Source organism: Jaculus jaculus, chromosome 5 (genome assembly GCF_020740685.1).
Source record: "Jaculus jaculus isolate mJacJac1 chromosome 5, mJacJac1.mat.Y.cur, whole genome shotgun sequence".
Lineage (NCBI taxonomy): Eukaryota > Metazoa > Chordata > Mammalia > Rodentia > Dipodidae > Jaculus > Jaculus jaculus.
The window spans coordinates 143,623,672-143,637,013 of NC_059106.1; positions in this window are offsets into that span (position 1 = coordinate 143,623,672).

The following is a 13,342-nucleotide window of genomic DNA, read 5'->3' on the forward strand; positions in this document are numbered from 1 at the left end:
ACAAACTGGACAATAGCTCTGTTACTGAGTTGCATTCCCAACTTATACTCAAGATGGTGAAAGCATTTGTTTTTTCAATTAAGTGTCATTTTTGCTTTTCTAACTGCAATATTTTCTTTTTTTTTGTCTCCTTTCATTTATTGTTTTAATAGTATATTCATTAGTATACTAATTACATATATTCTTTCTATACTTTTCAAGGTAAAATTTATAAAATCTTGTAGATTTACTTTTCCCTGTCACTCCAAATATTCAACTTTTATTCATTATTTTAAGAATAGACCTCACATCTAGATATTTATACCCACCCATATTTAAATCTATATCTTCGTTTGTGAGAGGAAAAATGAAATATTTTTCTTTCTGAGTGGCTTATTTCACTTATCATGAACTCTAGTTCCATCCATTTTTCCCCACAAAACTTCATTGCTGAGTTAAGCTTCATTTTATATACATACTTTATTTTTTATCTATTCATCTTTTCAAAAACACTTTTATTTACTTATTTGCAAGGAGAGAGGCTAAGGCTGAGAATGGGTGCACTAGGGCCTTTTAACACTGAAAACAAACTCCAGATATATGCACCACTTTGTGCATGTGGCTTTACGTGGGTAATGGGGAATTCAACCTGGTCTATTGGGCTCTATAAGCAAGTGCCTTTTACCACTCAGCCACCTCTCCAGTCCTTATTCATCTGGCGATGGGCATCCAGGCTGCTTTCATATATTGGCTCCTGTGAATAGTACAGCAATTCAGGTGAATATGCAATGCTGACTTAGATTTTTTTCCAGTGTATACCCAGGAGTGGTATAGACAAATTATATATCAGACAGAAATTACTATATGAGTGGATACACAACTGTACATCATCACAAGCAATGAACAAAAGGTTTCAAAAAAAAAAAAAAAGGTTTCACTTTCCCCACATCCTCATTAGGTGATATATAATTTGGCAAGACCGTTTTCTATTCTGTATGCTGTCTCTTTACTTTGGTTTCCATTCTTTGCTGTGATGAAGGTTCTTAACTATGTGCAATCTCATCTGTCAATTTTTGGAATCATTTCCTGTCTTATTAAAGTTGTTTCCCAAAGTCCTTGCCTATGAATTTCACCTTGAAAGGTTTTACCTATATTTTTCCCTAGCAGTTTTAAAGCTTCAGGTTGCACATTAAGGCCTCTTATCCATCTTGGATTGAGATTTGTACAAGGTGAGACATAGGGATCTAGTTTCATTCTTGTACCTATTAATATCTAGTTTTCCTAGCACCATGAATGGAACTAGAACTTTTCATGGCATGCAAAACATGTCTTGTCAGATCTGTCTATTCATTCACAGCTCTTTATGCATTATCTATGATAAGAATAAAACAGCAAAAGTAAACCTGAAAAAACATTTACTGAAAATCAGGGAGGTACTTCAAATATTTTCCTGTTCCACATAAAGGAAAAAAAATACAGTCATCATATCCATCACTGTTTCTGTGCTTTATTCTCCAAAGGCAGTTGTTTCAAGTCAAACTGCACAAGATGAGAGGACTCAGGAGCAAAAGACAAAAGTTAAGGTATCTTTTTCATGTCTTCCAAGTTATGAGCCCAAGCAGAAGTGAAAGTTATGTGGAAATGTGCTGTGCACACGTGTCTGTTTTTGTTCCTATTGCTGACTGGAAAGTCCCCGCATACCCATGAGTATATCCCTGTCTATTATTTCTACACCACACTCTCTGGGAGAATATGAATCCATTGTCCTGGGGCTCTGCATTTAAGATACCTTCCAGGTGAAAAACAAAAGTTGAAAATATGTTGTGAGGGTCAGCTTCTTCCTCAGGTACCATATTTATGGGATAATTGCCTGAGGGATGGGCTTCTCTTGTGTTGATTTGGTCCCATCCCTTTGGCAACAAACCACTTGATGAATATCATTTGAAAACATGTAAACTGATTTCAGCAGATGTAAGAAGAGATATAAAGATAAAGGGTCCATGTAAGTCTTATCTTATATGGAAACATGGCACATTATTTCTCCACTATTCCTGGTAGGGCTGGGTAGCTTCACCAATCCAGCATGCAACCAGCAAGGTGCATTCTCTTTGTGGTACAAGCAGTACTCTTTAGTACTCACAGTGAAGAGTTTCTGAAATCATCATATGCTTACTATTACCTGGAGAAGCAATTATCATGTAAAATCCAGAAATTCCAAGAATTATGATGAATGCAATAACCGTTAGTCAGTCACTCAATATTAATTCAGGAAACAATGTTTGTATTTATCTCTAAATAGTAATCTCCATTTCTACTCCTCAGCACTCAAGGTTCTTGTGATTACTCATTTCTCATCCATAATATTTGTTTTTTTCCATTGCTTATTCTTTTTCTTAAAAATATTTTATTTCTTGGGCTAGAGAGATGGCTTAGCGGTTAAGCACTTGCCTGTGAAGCCTAAGGACCCCGGTTCGAGGCTCGGTTCCCCAGGTCCCATGTTAGCCAGATGCATAAGGGGGCGCATGTGTCTGGAATTCGTTTGCAGAGGCTGGAAGCCCTGGAACACCCATTCTCTCTCTCTCCCTCTATCTGTCTTTCTCTCTGTGTCTGTCGCTCTCAAATAAATAAATAAAAAATTTAAAAAATATTTTATTTCTTTACTTGTATGAGAGAGAAAGAGGCAGAGAGAAGGAGGGGGGAGAAAGACAGAAAGAAAAAGAGAGGGAGGGAGAGGGAATGGGTGCATCAGGCTTCTAGCACCTGCAAACAAATTCCAGACACATGAGCCACCTTGTGCATCTGGCTTTAGGTGGGTTCTGGGGAATTGAAACTGGGTCCTTTGGTTTTTCAGGCAAGTACCTTAACTGCTAAGCCATCTCTCCAGCTCTTCATTGTTTATTATCTTATTTCAAGGTAATACATGAACATAAGCTTCATATTTTTTCTCTTTGTGCATAGGTGTGTGTATACTGTGTGTGTGTGTGTGTGTGTGTGTGTGTGTGTGTGTGTGTGTGTAAGTGCATGCATATGCCATGTTGCTTGTTTGGTGATCTAAGGACAACCTCCAGGTATTGTTCCTCTATTTACTCCTTCTTTGACACAGGGTGTCTCTCTCTCTCATTGATTGTTTTTCAACTGCTTGTGCCAGACTAGCTGGCTTTCAGGTGTTCAGATTCTCCAGGCTTTACTTCCCATTGTCATAGGTGCATTGGGATCAAAGATGTTTGTGTCAGTTTGCACTGGCTTCATGTGGGTGCTGGGGAGTCCAACTCTGGTTGGAAGCTTTGCATACAAGTGTCTTTAACTACTGATGCATCTTCCCAGCCCAGCTTTGTATTTTTGTGTAAAATATTCTTGTTACCCTTTCATAGTAATAATTATTTTGCTGCATTCTAGAAAGCACACTGATAGCTACAGAACCTGTAATTGAGTGTGGGATAAGGGTATTCCTTATATTGTGTGCTGCAGAGAAAACTCTGTGCATCTAGAATAATTCATTAGGTGAGAAATTGAGATGAGGCATACACATCTTTTGTTATTTGTTTTAACATTTAAATCCTAACCCCCATATAGATATATGAAGTATATGAGACTATATGTGATGTTTTATAATACTTATTGAGGGAAATGCAGATCCAGGGAAAGACACCCTTGTGGCTAGAGAACCCACGTGGAAGGCCTGGTGGAAAAAAGCATGAAAAGAAAAGAGAAAAGAAGGCTCTAGGAGCTCCTCACATGTGGGGAGCTGGAAGGGATAAAGAAGCACACGTGGAGAGTAAGGGCTAGGGGCCCTCCAAGTTGGGCCTGAGCCTGGGCAGAGCCAGCCCAGGCCCAGCTAAGGAAAAAATTCACCCACATCTGGAATTTCCCAAGTGGTCAGAGAGCCTGCCTTCCCCTTGGAAAGGTACTTAGGACCTTATGAGGGTGGGCTGTCTTCCAGCTCAGGTAAACCAGAGGACCATCTGGTTGGTTAGGGCTAGGGGCTGTCTCAGGAAGAGGCTAGCCCTGGCATCAAGTTCCAGGGGCTGAACTTGACCAACCACAATGGGCAATTCCTGTTGTATGTGATATTTTTATTCCCCCTTTTCCCCTTCATATGTCCCCTTTCCCAACTTGCTTTTAAACAATTCTTCTGTAAAATAGCCACTTTTGAGGTTGTAGAGATGGCTCAGCAGTTAAAGGTGCTTTACTTGCAAAGCCTGGTGGCCCACTTTTAATTCCTCAGTACCCATATAAAGCCAGATGAATCAAGTGGCATATGCATAAGGAGTTTATTTTCAGAGGTAAGAGGCTCTGGAGCAGCCATTCCCTTTCTTTCTTTCTCTCTCTATCTCCTTGCAAATAAATAAAACGTAAAAAAAAAAAAGAAGAATTAAAATAGCCCTTTTTGCTTTTATTTCACAAAATATATATTCTATTAATTCTAGGCTCTTCATATAAATATTATCATATTTGTCTTTCTGAGTCTTAATTGTATCACTTAACATAATGATCTCCCATCTTTCACTTTTTTGTAAATCACTTCATTGTAATTTAAGGATGAATAAAGTTTCACTGTGTATGTATAACACATCTCCTTTGTATACTAATCTGATGAAGAGCAGCTAGACTGATTCCATTTCTTGGATATTCTGATTAATATTGTAATAAACCTGGGTGTTACCATGTTGTGCTGTTTTAGATACCTTGTTTATTTGCACAGGAGAGATGCAGATGAATCACTTGAAATTTTATTTATTAATGAAGAACTTCCATAATTATAGATAATAAACAATGGTAATTCCCTGGCCCCCTCCACATTCGCCTTCACAACTCCACTCTCCGTCATATTTCCTCCTCCTCTCAATCAGTCTCTCTTTTAATTTTGATGTCATCATCTTTTCCATTATGATGATCTTGTGTAAGTAGTGTCAGGCACTGCAAGATGGTAGATATTCAGGCCATTTTGTGTGTGGAAGAGTGCATTTTAAGGAGTCCTATCCTTCCTTTGGCTCTTGCATTTTTCCTGCCACCTCTTTTGCAATGGACTCTGAGCCTTGGAAGTTGTGATAGAGATGTTTCAGTGTTGAGCTCCTTTGTCAGTTCTTCTCAGCACATTGGTGCCTTCTGAGTCATCCCAAGATCCCTACCATCTAAAAAAGAGACGTTTCTCTAACCAAAAGTGAGAATAACATTAGTATATGGGTATAAACATTATGAGAAGTGCTTATGGGCAGCTTGGTGAGTGTAATATATGCATTTAGACAAACACCAGCAGGCATTACACTCCTAGGGCTCATGACTTCTCCTGTCATAGGTTTTCAGTATCAGGCATGTATTTCTCACTCCCCCACTTGGAGTGGGCCTCCAGTCCACTTAGATGGTGGTTGGTTTCTCCCAAAACAGACATGCCACGATTGTACTCATTGGCTCATTTTGCCTGGCTCATACAAAAGTCATCTTATCTATATACCAATAATAACAAAGGAAAGAGAGAAAAGATCCAAATTGATGACATTAGGGAGGAAATGGGTGACATTAGAAATGATATCAATGAAATTAAGAAAATAATAAGGACATTTCTTAATAATTATATCCCACAAATTTGGAAAATCTGGAATGTATGAACTTCATAGTGTGAATGACCTACCAAAGTTATACCAAGATAAGATAAATTAAAAAAGACTTATAGGGCTGGAGAAATGGCTTAGTGGTTAAGGCATTTGCCTGTGAAGCCAAAGGACCCAGGTTCAATTCCCTAGTACCCATGTAAGCCAGATTCACAGGGGGCACATGCATTTAGAATTTATTTGCAGTGTCTAGAGGCCCTGACCTGCCCATTCTCTCCCTTTCTCTCATTGCAAATTAAAAAACTTAATTTTTTAAAATAAAAAGACTTATAACAACCAATCAGATGGAAATGGAAATAAATAAAAATCCCCTGCCTTTACAAAGCCCACGTACAGGTGTTCTTCCCATGCTCAGGCCTAGCTTTTCCTTGGTGCCATCTCAGCTCCCACTTTGTTCCCCTGACTTTGCCACTGAGTTGCTGAGGAGCAATTTGCAGAATCCGTTCCTCCTGTACCTGCACTATTTGGTCACTGGAGAGTTGTGGTCTGGCCCTGCTCCTGTATTGTCTCTGTTCCTCTCAGGCTCCCATGGGTTGCTCATTATTGAGTCCTTTTTGGTCCACCTTTTCCCTAGTCCCATCTCAGTTCCCCTGAACCCCCACAGGTTGGAACCTGTGATCCCAGTACTGCTGTGTTCTGAAACTGTCTCTGTTTTCCCCCATCTCCTTTGGTTCTGGCATTAGTGAAGTCTGGCCCTTCTTGTGTATTGTTATTAGAAGTTTCAGTGCCAGGAGTTGGATACCATCCAGTAAGTTGTTGCTTATGGAAGTCCCTGATGACCCCAAAACATAGACTATTGCCAGTGCTCTTGGTTGCCCATCAGAACTTGATGGTACAGCCCTATTACTCAAGACCCTACATGCTTGGGCTTTAGGTCACTGAGAAATCAAGTTGAAACTGAGCTGGAAGCCTCCTCCCTGATCACTAGCTGTCAGGATGCTGGAAAGAGCTGTGCAGCACACATCCTTTTGGGGGAGAGAAGTCATCAAAGGTCTTGTGGTTTGATTCAGATGTCCCCCATAAACTTAGGTATTCTGAATGCTATGTTCCCAGCTGATGGAGACTGGGGAGTTAAGACCTCTTGGAGGCAGTGTATTGTTGGGAGTGGGCTTATGGGTATTATAGCCAGTGTCTCCTTGCCAGTGTTTGGCACACTCTCCTATTGCTGTTGTCCACCTGATGCTGGTGAGGGGGTGATGTCCACCCTCTGCTTATGCCATCATTTTCCCTTGCAATCATGAAGCTTTCCCTGGAGTCTGTAAGCCAAAATAAACCCTTTTATCCCCAAAGCTGTTGTTGGTCAGGTGATTACTGCCAGCAATGCCAACCTGACTGCAACAGTAATGTTGGTGCTGAGGAGTGGTATCATTTGTTGCCAGGCACCTGACTGTGTGGCTTTGGACTTGTGGAGTTGAATTTCAAAAGAAATGTGTAAGGATTTGAAAGCTTGGCCTGAGAGATGACTTGCAGTGCTGTAAGTACAGCTTGATGGACTATTCTGGTCAGAGTTAAGAGACCTGAATGCAGTAAGAACTATGGACAGTGAGGTTTGGCTGATGAGGATGAAAAAGAGCTTTGCTTAGACTTGGCTAGCAGCAGTTTGTGTGAGAGGCTTGCTGTTATGCTCATGTTCTGAGTACTTGTGCAGGTTTGCTTTGCTTCAAAGTAGACTGATATGAGCAGAGGGATATGGAACAGAAAAAATGTAATCTTTGAGCCAATACTTCTGCCCTTTCAGCTGCAATTGTATGAGAGATTACAACCATTGAGATTGGGCCAGATGATATGAATTGGAATGACAGAAAAAAAATGCAGTCTTCTGAAAGAGCTTGAATGCTGAAGGAGTGTCCTGTTCTTGAAAGTCTGTTTTATTCCCTACTGGATTAAAAAATTGACACCTCATCTGGTATTATGGAGTTTAAGAAATGAACGAAAGAGAGGGTTATTGAATTTGCAATATGGTTTTGTGTTTTAGAAATGGCCATGGGCAGTGTGAAGCAGGTTTTCTGGTTTACCTGAATGGAGACCAAATGGAGCTGAGAGAATGGATGGTGGGTTGCAGTGGAGACCAAGTGGAGATGCTGGGACCACAAAATGGCTGCTAAGGAGAGCTGCCAACACCAGGTGAAGTTTCCCCGAACTGTGAGTAGCCTAGCTGGAGGGGCAGAATTGGAACTCCAGAGACTTTTTGCTGATTAGAATTTTTAGACTTGGAGATTTGTCACTGACTAGAGTTGTTGGACTTGGAGCTACAGGTTTGATGTTTGCCCTGTTTTAATCTTGCATTGGTTGACTATTTCTTTGCTATACCGAATGTCAACCTTTGCTGTGGGAATGTGCATTCTGTGCCATTATGGTTTCTTGGTTTATTTTTGGGTATCATGGCTCAGTTAAAAGACCTTGGATTATGGGAATGTTTTTTTTTTTAATATTTTTTGTTCATTATTTATTTTTTTTTTAATTTTTATTTATTTATTTGAGAGTGACAGACACAGAGAGAAAGACAGATAGAGGGAGAGAGAGAGAATGGGCGCGCCAGGGCTTCCAGCCACTGCAAACAAACTCCAGACACGTGCGCCCCCTTGTGCATCTGGCTAATGTGGGACCTGGGGAACCAAGCCTCGAACTGAGGTCCTTAGGCTTCACAGGCAAGCGCTTAACCGCTAAGCCATCTCTCCAGGTCTATGGGAATGTTTTAACATCATTAGGATTGGTAAAAACTATGGGGACTTTTAAAGATAGTCTGAGTGCATTGCAGTTTTCAACATGGATGGCTATTGGTTTATGAGGGCCAGGGGTGGAATGTAGTGGTTTGACTCGGGTGTCCTCCATAAACTCAGGTATTCTGAATGCTAGGTCCCCAGTTAATAGAAATTTGGAAATGAATGCCTCTTAGAGGCAGTGTATTGTTGGGGGCAGGTTTGTGGGCATTATAGCCAGTGTCCCCTTGCCAGTGTTAGGCACATTCTCTTATTGCTGTTGTCCACCTGATGTTGGTGAGGGGGTGAAGTCTACCCTCTGCTCATGCCAGCATTTTCCCTTGCCATCATGGAGCTTCCCCTTGAGTTTGTCAACCAAAATAAACACTTTTATCCCCAAATCTGCTCTTGGTCAGGTTATTTCTGCCAGCAATGTGAACCTGATTGCAACAGGTCTTAACCAGCAGTGGATTCTACAAGATTTGCAGGTGCCAGAACAGGCGAAATATGCTTAACTAGTGCAATGTTACATGTCTGTTATGGGGAAATCACCTGCTCTGTGATTGAACTGGAGGCCTGCTCCAAGAGGGAGAAGACACACCTGGTACTGAAAACCTCATCAAAAGCCTATGGTTAGGGAGGTCATAAGTTCTAGGTGGAAAACTAGTACTATTGTCTGACTAAATTTGTATATTAGATTTCCCCCTAAATACTTATTTTTAGGCCCATGTACTAATGCTACTCTTACTTTTGGTTAGAGAAGCAACTATTTTCAGATGGCAGTCACCACCAGTATTGAAAGGAAGGGACCATTGTGGAACAGATGGTGGAAAGAATGTAAGAGTCAAAGAAAAATGACGACTACATACAATGTGGTCTTCCAGACACAAAGTGGTGTTGATATTCATGACCTCACAGTGCCTGACACTACCTCCACAAAACCTGCATAATTGGAGGAATAAAATGATGACATTAAAATAGAAGAGAGATTAGTTGGAAAGACGAAAGGATTCAGTGGAGGGGGGATTTGGGAAGGAGAAAAAGGAGGGCAATGGAAGGAGATTATGATCATGGTATACTGTTTATGTTTATGGAAGTTGCCAGTGAAAAAGTTTAAAAAATAACAAAAAAATCAGTTTCAAAAGAATTTATAAGAGTATTTCAAACACGTAGTCAATGCTACATAATCTTGTAGGTTTATGGCATTCATTCATTGCAAAATTATGAAAATATCTTAAATTTTCATGTCTAGTATTCTTAAGCACTCACATGTGAACGAGAACAGAAAATTAAATCTACCTGGTGACTGCTTGTTATACCATAGCATATCTGACCCTCTAAAACCACACATTTCCTAATGCAAACACGTTCTCCCTGAGCATTTGATCTTTGCTGGGGGCTGGGAAGGTAAGGCTTCAGATTACTCAGGTTTTTAATTGAAAGTACAAGTGAGTTCAGAGGTCACCTGTAGGTAGAGGTGATGCCATATGTGAAATTCCATGAGGGAATTAAAGCATATTACTATTTTGTTAATTAAAACTTATATTACTATTTTATCCTCAAAACAGCTTAATGGAAGAAGTATTATCTCTAATGTTATTGGAGTAGGGTGAGTGTCATTTCCAGATGTAATATTATTGGTCATGTAAGTTGTACGACTACCTCAATAAAGGAAAAGTTTTTAAACCTCTTCAGATACTTTCCAGGTCCTTTGGTACTACTGTGGGTGGAAGAAGATTAACATCCTATAGAAATTTTACCCAAGGAATGCACTTTCCTGTTTCATTAGAAATTTCATTCTCTGGTCAGAGGTACAGTCAAAACTGCAGACAGCCTTCCCCTCCTGATGGGATTCCTGAAGCCAGTACTGCAAGTCACTCTATGCTCCTTTGAGAATAATAATACATTAAGATATGTTTTCATTAATAAGAACCTGGGTCCTTTGTCTTTGCAGGCAAGTGCCTTAACTGCTAAGCCATCCCTCCAACCCTGATGTCTCACCATTTGAGATACAGAGAGCACATGCATAAACCTTATTTCCTCCTTTCTCTAGACTCCCAAGAAGCCAACGCATGGGGAGATGCTTCTACTCTCCCATTCCAAGCAACTTCACAGTGGAGTTCTGTAGCTTTGCAGGTATGGTGCCAATCTTGTGGATGTTTTCTACATTTCTCCTAAAATTGATTCCTGGCACAAAGTCATGGAACACTCATAATTAGGAATTGTTAATGTGACTGAATTTATGCTATTGTAAAATATCTCTAAATCACATAGTTCAGTAAATAAGTGAAATCTTATAGACATGTTGGGTAAAAGTTTGGGTCTCTTGTTGATCTCTTTAGCTGCATAGTTCAATGCCAAACCAAATTCATACTTACGTGATAGAAAATTGAATAGAGGGCACAGTGATCATTAACAAGGAATCTCCAGACACAAAGATCTTCAAATCCAAGAGAATAAATTTTATTTATGAAATTATATTTTATGTAATTTTATATATAATTAATGGAGCAAAGATAGCCTGTAAAAAATAAGAGCACATATGGAGCTATGAATCTGACAAGGGTTAATAAATAGGTCATAAAAATACCTAAGTACCCAAATACAAATCATCAACACAATACATGGGGAATGAGGTAAAACTGATTTCTCTGAAGAGGAACAAATTACCAGTAAATGTACAATAATATCTCCATCATACCTAGAAATCAGGAAAATTAAAAATAAACTACACTAATATTCTTTCCATTTTCACAAACTATACACAATGCTGGTAAGAATACAGGGTAATTGGCACACTTGTGCATTCTGGTGGGAAGGGAGGCCTCTGTAGACATCAGTGTGGATGATGTGCTAGTATATGATCCACCAATAACACTCCTGAGAGTCCATCCAAAGGAATCTACGTCAACCTACCTTGGAGATACTTGAACATCCATGCCCCTTGTATCGCCATTCACAAGAGTCATTAAATAAAATCATTCTAGATGTTCAACCCCACATGAACAGAGGAAGAAAACATGGGATATATCCATAATCAAATTTTGTTCAGGCATTAGAAAGAACAAGAGGGCTGGAGAGACTCCTCAGCAGTTAAGGTGCTTGACTGCAAAACCTAATGACTAGAGTTCGATTCCCCAGTACGCATGTAAAGCCAGCCGCACAAAGTGGCATATGCATGTGGACTTTGTTTGCCCCGGCACACCCATTTTCCTCGCTCTCTATCTCTCTCTGTCTTTCTCTCTCTGCCTGAAAATAGATAAATATTATTTTTAAAAGAACAACATTATACCCTTGACAATGCAAATGGATAGAACTGAAAAATGTCAGGTCATGCAACATAAGGCCAAGAAAATTTGTCTATCAATCCTGATCCCTGAAGCATTTTTCATGATAATAATAAACAGTAATAAAGATATGAAAACACCACTTACCATGTATCAATGATGAATAAATCATCTTTTCTGTTTGACAACAGTTAGAAAAGCACTGTCAGTTCATACATCTCTACCTTCAGTTCCATTGTGTTGTATTCTTCAAATAGGCTCTTTTCAGTCAAACTGGACAAGGTAAGAGGAAGCTTCAGGAGCAACAAGACAAAAAACAAACTGAGCGGCCTTTTCATGCCTTCCATGCAAAGACACTGAAGAGAGGTGCACAGTACAGTGTCACACAGATAAATAGATATGACGTGTACCTATGTGCAAGCTAAGGGCCTGAGGTGGACTATACAGTGTCATGCACATAAATATATATGGAGTGTGCTTGTGTATCTTTTTATTACTGTGGCTGACTGAAGAAGCCACTAATATCCCTTGATTTCTGTTTTGCTAGCACTACCCCTTCTAGAGGAAAGTGGATCATACTGCCCTGGGGCATTACAGCTGAGGTCCACATCTTCTGCCTCAGGGGTCAAGATTTCATCATGTTTATGGCCCGTAGGCTTCAGAGATGAGCTCCTCTGTTTTGGTACAGTCCTGTGCCAACAAGCCATTTACATGAACTTAATCGGAACTCATGTAAAATAATCTCAGCAGCATCTCCAAGGTAAGATGTGGAGGGAAGTGGTCACAGAGGGCCCCTGTTAGTCTGAGCTCACGTAGACATACTGGGCATTAGGTCACCCGTGGTCCCTGACAGAGACACCCATCATCCCAAGTCCAGGATACAGCCAGCAAAGAAAATTTCCCCTATGGTCCGTTTAGTGCTCTATGCTAGTCACATGTAGAGATTCCCTCAAATATTCATGTGTTTAAGGTTATCTGGAGAACCAACCATCACCCCAAATCCATATTTTCACAGAATTGTGAAGAATCCAGTAAGATATGCTTAGTCATTCATTGTAAATGGCAGACAAGAATCTCCATATTTGTGCTCTAAATTTTAGGCTGCCACATGGGTCTTGGCTCTCCATGGATTAGTGTCTTGTGATGATGAATCATTATTTTTTTTTTTTTCATCTAGGACACTGTCACAATTGTATATTTTTTTAATCTTATCACAACTATAAATCAGCTTTATATTTTATATATAAACCCTTATTATTCTTCTTGCATATGAATGCATCTGTTCTGCTGCTTTCTAGAATACCTGCTGTCAACTAGACCATATCTAAGCAAGTATAGGATGAGGATATTTCTTATATTACTATGGACTACAGAGAAAACCCAATGAAGCTGGGCCATTCATTGGGTGAGAGAAAGGATAGACCACAGAAGTTGATATGAGTTGTATACATCTTGGGTTATCACATATTTGTTTTAGCATTTTGGGGGCTTTTTTTAAATTTTTTTTTTATTTATTTATTTGAGAGCGACAGACACAGAGAGAAAGACAGATAGAGGGAGAGAGAGAGAATGGGCGCGCCAGGGCTTCCAGCCTCTGCAAACGAACTCCAGACGCGTGCGCCCCCTTGTGCATCTGGCTAACGTGGGACCTGGGGAACCGAGCCTCGAACCGGGGTCCTTAGGCTTCACAGGCAAGCGCCTAACCGCTAAGGGGGGCTTTTTTGTGGCAGCCACACAAGTATCAGATCTGTGATGACTTTTCTTACAG